The sequence below is a fragment of the Pocillopora verrucosa genome, chromosome 5 (assembly GCF_036669915.1).
Source record: "Pocillopora verrucosa isolate sample1 chromosome 5, ASM3666991v2, whole genome shotgun sequence".
Lineage (NCBI taxonomy): Eukaryota > Metazoa > Cnidaria > Anthozoa > Scleractinia > Pocilloporidae > Pocillopora > Pocillopora verrucosa.
In genome coordinates, this window is record NC_089316.1 from 15,596,605 (window position 1) to 15,603,985 (window position 7,381).

At 37.1% G+C, this 7,381-nt stretch overlaps 1 long non-coding RNA gene across 4 annotated transcripts; it reads right to left on the reverse strand.

Annotated features, from left to right (window-relative positions):
- Positions 1-259: 259 nt before the first annotated feature.
- On the reverse strand, positions 260-5,099 carry LOC136280888 (uncharacterized). Of its 4 annotated transcripts, none has more exons than XR_010717453.1 (4): positions 4,694-5,099; positions 3,929-3,967; positions 1,343-1,468; positions 260-460 (listed from the first exon to the last, which is right to left on the reverse strand). It is a non-coding gene; the product is annotated as an uncharacterized lncRNA (long non-coding RNA). The 4 variants fall into 4 exon arrangements; XR_010717456.1 differs by lacking the exon at positions 260-460 and having other exon boundaries at positions 773-1,468; positions 4,694-4,779; positions 4,884-5,099; XR_010717455.1 differs by lacking the exon at positions 260-460 and having other exon boundaries at positions 773-1,468; positions 4,694-4,779; positions 4,873-5,099.
- Positions 5,100-7,381: the final 2,282 nt, after the last annotated feature.

Sequence of the window (7,381 nt, forward strand, 5' to 3'; positions counted from 1 at the left end):
TTCATGTTGACAAGTCCCTCAAAATAACGGCCAAACTTGGAGATTGCCGAAAATTAGGTAAGTTCGCTGAGTTATTAAGTTTTCATAAAGGTCCGGCCGCAAAGTTTTTTTCTGTAGTTACCTTTTCTATGGCACCTACTTCCAAGCTATGTTAGTTGGATCAGTTAAGAACGCGTCACTTTTTCAAAAATTTACCTTGAATTTGATCGGTCTTCCCGTGTGTGACTTAAGCGAACCGATAAGGTGTCATTCAAGTCTTCTTGTTTGCTTGATTGAAACGTGATGTTTACTAAAGTCGCCACGATAGATAAGATAGAGTTAATATACATGGCTGTGATATTTGTTTTTTGCTGAGCTCCGTAGTTTTCTGTAAATTGTCCTCCAAAGTTGTCTCAAATTAAAGTCTTGAAAAGTGTCACGACAGGCCTTCACTCGAGTGAAATTTAATTTCCGTAAAACTCTGAAAAATAAAGAGATCTGATCAAACAGATTGTGGTTTTAGTATAGGTACATGAATGTCTTACAACACACAAGAAATGAAGCAAAGTCGACCGGACCGCTCTTACAGAGACACTCTCTTAAAGTCTGGTCTAACAGGTGTTATTAGACAATGTTGCCTAATGACCCAATAGTCACTAGGGTAGGTGGGATCCAAATATAGAAACTTTTTTACTTAGTGAAGAGCCAGTAAAATTGTGTTTTCGCTAAAAATTTGGGTTGAAATGGCCGTGACCAAAAGTTGCATTCGCAAAGCTTGAAATTTTGAGTACTTTGTAAATCCGACCAATATATTAGTAAAGTTTTCATTGTGAGACATACACCCAGGGGTTGTTTAGTGCGATTGCAAAAGAACTCTTCGCGTCTCTGCGATGATTTTCAACTCCTGCAGTCTTGACCACTCAACACAGGAAGTATGTTCGATAGATAGTTAAGAACTTTATTTCTCTATCATTTACTCTCCAAAAATACATTTTGAATTTCTTTAACTATCAAATAAACTATCAAAAATGTAAGGCAGTGTGCTAATTAAAATTGACCGACCGAAACTTTAAATAAGTTGACAAAATAAGGATGAATTTCCCACTTGAGAAATGTAATAAAATTAGAAAAAAGTTTCAAACTTTGCCATAAGCATGTTTTGCAGAGTATATTGGGTTATTTTTCATTTCATCGTAAAAAACTCCGTACAAAGCTCCAGTTTCGTAATCACTTGAAACATTTACAATGTCGGACGCACCTCCTCCCAACTATATATTTAATACGAAATTGGCACCACAACCTCCTTCACTGAAATATGTCTCACAGTCCATGGCGGAAAATGTTGCATTTACCTTTGACATACCTTTCCCTATGCTTAAAGCTTGGAATGAATTCCTTGATAAACCAGAAAATGAAGGGACAGAGGAAGAAGAACACGTGGATGGTGAACTGACGCAAGGTCCGATCACGCTGGAAGTAATTCAGAAACCTACGAGGAAAAAATATAAAACTTACATAGACTTGTTTGAACTTACTTATTCCTTGCAATCTGTTTTCTATCAGAAAATCGGAAGAAGTGAGAAAAGAGTTGAATGAATCTCTGCGAAAGTGAAGTCTCAATACAAGCAGATCAGGGGGAGAAAGGGCCTTGCCCTGAACTCGAAACTAAAAAAGTTCCATGTGTTTGAGAGGCATGTTCAGTCAGTAGCAGAGCTGGAGAGGGAAAATGAACAACTAAAGGAGTTGAACTCTTCCCTGCATGAAGAAATTGAAGAGTGGAAATGAAACTATGCAAATTGGGAGGAAGAAAAGAGAAAAATGCTTCATGAAATGCAAGCTGAAATAAGAACAGTTCAAGATGATGTTGAAAAAGCTGAGACCACAAATAAAGAATTAATTGATTATATTGAACGCCTGCAGACAACTCAGCAAGACTACAAGGGGAAAGACATTTTTCAAGTAAAGAAAAAGTCGAGGACTTTGAAGACTTTCATGACAAGAGCTCAGACAGCACTGTGGTTTGCCAAGTCCTTTGGACTAGAAATTGAGTCAATTGCCATGAAAGAAGTCCAGACTGGAAGCAAGCATAATGTAAAAATGGCCAGTGATGAGCAGCAAGAAAACACTGCCACAGGGTTTGACTCCCTTTCAGAAGAGGAAAAAGAAAAAGTAGATAAAATTTTATTTTTTTTTAGACAAATTTTGTGTGGGGGACTCATTTTATCATGAGTTCTCAATGTATAATGATCTTCCAAAATCATATCTAATTAAGCAACGGCGAACACAACTAAATGACATGTGCCATATTGTATCTACACCTGGGAGGGCTGAGGGTGCAGAAGTTTCATTCAAGGAACTTCTCAAGGAAAGGGTGCAAAATTTAATCAACCAAAATCCAGAATTTGATTTTGAAAATGAAAGTGTTAAAGTTAAAATATCAGGGGATGGGGCAAGGATGACTCGCAATACAACCTTTATCATTCTTTCTTTTGCTTTGTTGCAAAATAACAGTCATTTAATGTCAGCAAGGGGAAATAACACAATCGCCATTGTGAAGGGCTCAGAAAATTATGAAACACCGAAGGAGTCATTTGCTAATGTATTTTCAGACATAAATGATCTAAATTCAATGACCAAAATCACAATTAATGGGAAAGAAATAAAACTTGAATTCTTTTTGGGGGGAGATTATAAATTCATTTTAATCATGTTGGGTCTCAAAGGTGCCACCTCATTCTATGCTTGTGCCTGGTGCAAAGTTCACAAAGATAAAAGATGGGATATGAACCATGAAGAAGATTTTTACAATAAGCCACCATTGCAAAGAACACTAAAAGAATTAAAAGAATTATCAAAAAAGGGCAGAGAAAATTTTTGCTGTGAACATGAGCCTCTATTAAACATTGAGTTAGATCATGTAATTTTAAACGAATTGCACCTTTTACTTAGAGTAGTTGATGTGTTACTAAATAATTAACTGGAGGATGTATTACAGTGGGACAAAAAAGATGATTTAAATAAGAAAAGGGGAGAAAAGAGAAGTGTTCATCGAGAGAGGCTACAGGCTGCAATACGCTCATGTGGGGTTAGTTTTGATATCTGGGAAAAAACCAGTGCTGATGGAAAGGGATCAGGCACCTATGATTTTACAAGTTTGCTTGGGAATGACAAAAAGCAACTACTGAGAGAGCTCCCAGGCAAAATTTTAAGTGTTGTTCAGACTTCAACTTCAAATACTGTCAAGAAAATATGGGAAGACTTTAGGGAACTATATACATTTATTGGAAGTGGTCAAAATTCAGATAAGAAAATTACAGATTTTTTTGAAATGGCTAAAAGCTGGGTAAACCTTTTCATTTCTCTAAGAGACAAAAGAAAGGGCTATGAACGTGCACAAATAACACCATATATCCATGCTATGGTGTTCCATATCCCCAAGTTCTTCAGGACCCACAAGTCTGTAAAAATTTTCACAGGGCAGGGTGTGGAGAAAAACAATGATTATGCTAGAAACATTGTATTACATAAATCAAATAAATGGGATGTTGCCTCAGATGTCCTAAAAGTTGAGGCCAGACAATGGGCACTAAGTAAATCAGAAAGGGAGAAAAGGCCATATAACAAATCAAATACAGAATACTGGGAAAAAGATCTCCTTGAGGCAAGGAGCAAGAAAAGGAAAACAACATTTGATCCTGAAGGACCTGAGTAACGGTTAGTTTACCATGAGGGTAACATATATATCTAGGGTAGTTTCAGTAGACCACCACTGCACTGAACAATGGAGAGAACTCAGTATTGAAAAATAGAACAATAACAACAATGATTGGGATAGCAATCTCAAATACTACAAAACTATTGATTTTTTTGTTCTTTGGATTGTAAAAATGTTCTCTTAAAGCTGGCATTTAATGAAGTGGAGGTCTACTCTTGTGTCCTTTATACTTACTTAGCAAATTGTAAAACAGCCTGCACACCGCAAGTACTTCTAGGATGTAAATATGAAAAATTTGACTCAATATAAGAATATGTGATGAACTACTAAAAAAATATAGATTTTCTATTTCGTAATAAATACACAATGCCAAATAGAATCAAATCAAGTCTTGGTTTCTTTAATTTGTCTCATGTCAGGCTACATTCTGCTTTACAAAAAGAAATACTCAATTTTTCTGGCCTATATCGTGGGCAAGGTGTAATTGACTCCCCTGTCAAGCTATGAGTCTTTGGACTCCATGACATAAACAATCTGACCTTCACAGGAAAGTCAATTTGCACCCCATCCCCTATACTATCTATTAGCCTGTGCCACCCATTAGGAAAGTGGCATCTTATAAAATCCTGTTTTTCAAGGAGGATGTATCCACTGTCATTACTTTTCCGTCCCTTAACTTTAAACAAAAAGTTAAAATAAGTGTGGTTAAAAGCAATGACAGTGGGTAATTGAGACTTTGATTTTAACTGTTCTAAAATGCCAATGTGGAGACCCTCACTGGCATCAGCAATCTCTTGCTGTGTGAGCCTTGGGTTGTTGAATGACCTAAGGGCAAGGAAAAAACATTCATCTTCAAAAATAGTATTACAATTTTTACATTGAATAGGAAATTATTACATACAAGCACAGAATATCAACAGAGGAAACCAATGTAACGGATTCCCCCTGTTTTTTGTGTAATTACAGGTATAAAGCTGTTAATCACACATGATATCTCACCTCAAAGCAAAGGCGTTTAAATCCTCTTCTGGTTCCCAGGAGTTTTGTAGGCTCGAGTAGCCCTTCCACTTGATGAAATATTCAATCTAGACCAACGATTGAGTAAGGTTTAACGAGTATTCGTTATGAAAGAGAGATTCATTTCGGTCAAACACTCGGAGCAAAGCAGATTCGCTTACTTTTTCCTTACCGACTCTTTTTGAAACGACTCATCGATCTCGTAGAATCTAGATTTTTTCTCTTTCTCTCTGTGTAAAAATCCGCGGTACTGAGATCATTCAGCGATTTATAAGACAAAATTTTTGGCATTTCGCTCACTGATAGCTTTCTGACTGCTTCACAACCAAGCTACGCAGACTCAGTAGGGTCGAAATGTACAGAATAGAGCCCGCGTCACGAACCGCTGACTGTCCTAAATTTCTGCCCACCGGCGGCGGGCGGCGGCGCAGTGGCAAACAATAGCGCCGTATCAATTCTGCTGTCGATTGTAAGTAACCAAAATTGACTTTTTTTTTTTTTAAGTATCTTTTCCTGCTCTAGCAGACTGCTCTTTGCGCAAAAAGCTAAATTGGTAAAAAAATAATACGCAGCGAATAATTTAACCTAATGCAACGGATTGACCGGAGTAATGCCTCTTGGATCATAACTGTTATTATTAATTGCTTGAAAGTATCGCCTGCAAGGCATTACAATTATAGATCTTTTTTTTTAGTAATTCATGTCAAACAAACGCAATGCAGATGAATTTAAGAGAAGAAACGAGACACTTCAATAAGAATTCGAGGCACTTCAAGTGGTTTTGAGACTCACACAGTGGTTTTGAGACTCACACAAACACAGAAGAAGAGGAGAGTTTACCACTACGTACTTCTTTGCTTTATTAATTTTATTCGATTACAGTATACAGACAAAGTTGATTTATGTTAATGGGACTGGAAAGACAGAAGTTTATTTTTCTATCATCCATGATTTTAGAAAACCTGTCTAGTTTCCTTGTATGATTCTTTATCTTATTTCCTACCATCAGTTTATACTATAATACAAGTTGGAAGACTTGAACGGCTACCCATGCACTAGACGTGTTTATTACCATGGTTTGCGTGTGTTCAGCCTTTAAAGTCTGGTCAAACAGGTGGTTTTCGATAATATCGCGCAATAACCCAATAGATACCAGGGTGGGTGAGATCCAAATATAGGAACTTCTTTACTCAGTGTAGAGCCAGTAAAATCATTGTGTTTTCGCTAAAAATTTGGGTTGAAATGGCCTTGACCAAAAGTTGTACTTGCAAGGCTTGAAATTTTGGAGACCTTGCAACTCTGACTAATGTATTAAGACCTCTTTGCGTCTCTGCGATGATCTGCAACTCCTGCAGTCTTGACCACTCAACACAGAAAGTATGTTCGATAGAGAGTAAGGAGCTTTATTTCCCTATCAATTTTTCTCCAAAAAAACATTTTGAATTTCTTTAACTATGAAACAAACTATTAAAAATGTAAGGCAGTGTGTTGATTGAAATCTCCTCGATTTACCTATGGAAACTTTAAAGAAGTTGACAAAATAAGGACTTCTCTCTTGAGTTTCAAACTTTGCCATAAGCATTTTTGATATATTAGCAGAGTTTGTTGGGTTATTTTTTACTTCATCAAAATGTCCCATTCAAAGCTCCATTCTTCTTTTCTGCAAAATTTTAGTGTTGTTTTCGCTGTGGCAAACAATAGCGCCGTATCAATTCGGCTGTCGATTGTAAATAATCAAAATTTTTTCTTAATATCATGTCCGGTTCTAGCAAACTACAAGATTACAGGCTTTATTTTCCTGTTATCTATGAGGTAATATAGGAATTTACATCTACTTTAAATTCTGTCACATCTTAGGGCTAGTGCCAAACTGTGCCGCCCGAACCTAACCGCTGCGAACTATAGTCTCCTCCGAGTGCGAGAGAGCGTACTCATATTTGCACATTTAATAGGGCGCATCCAGCGAGCCTAGGCTACCCGTGCCTTTATCGTTCATTTCTTCTTCGGTTGATAAATCTCCGAATATGAGTTAAGGTCTCCCTCAAAATCCCTGTCTAAATACTCTCGGCGTATTTAAAAAAAAAATGGTGATCTTTGATTTCGTTTTAGGCCATTAAAGCAAAGAAATTTCTCTCAAATTTTCGTACCCGAGATTCTTGCCTGCAAAACAGAAAATAAAGCTAATGACCGTGAATATATGAAAATCATGCATGGGAACTGCGGATTAATGAATGAAAATGAAAAAGATCTTCGCAGCAGTGAGCACTACTTAAGCAGTAGTGAAAATAAAGCCTGAAAAGTTCAGGCCATACTAGATTTGAATCCATGAACTTTGGAATACCACTGCAATGCTCTACCAACAGAGCTAATGTGATTTTCATATATTCACTTCACGGGTTTATTACGAACCGACATTATGACAAGCTCCCAATTCTTAATGCACAATTCATCTAAATGACTTTCATGTATTCACAGTCATCGATTCATCACTTCACGGGTTTATTATGAGGCTAAGATAATGACCAGCCTTCAGTGGTCTTGCCAGCTTTGTTGGTATAGCACTGCATTGGTGTCGCAGAGGTCATTGGTTCAAATCCCCTCCAGGCCTAGCAGAAATCGTAGAAACTTACTGTATTGTGTAGCTTGTGCTTGTGTGAAAACGGATTAACA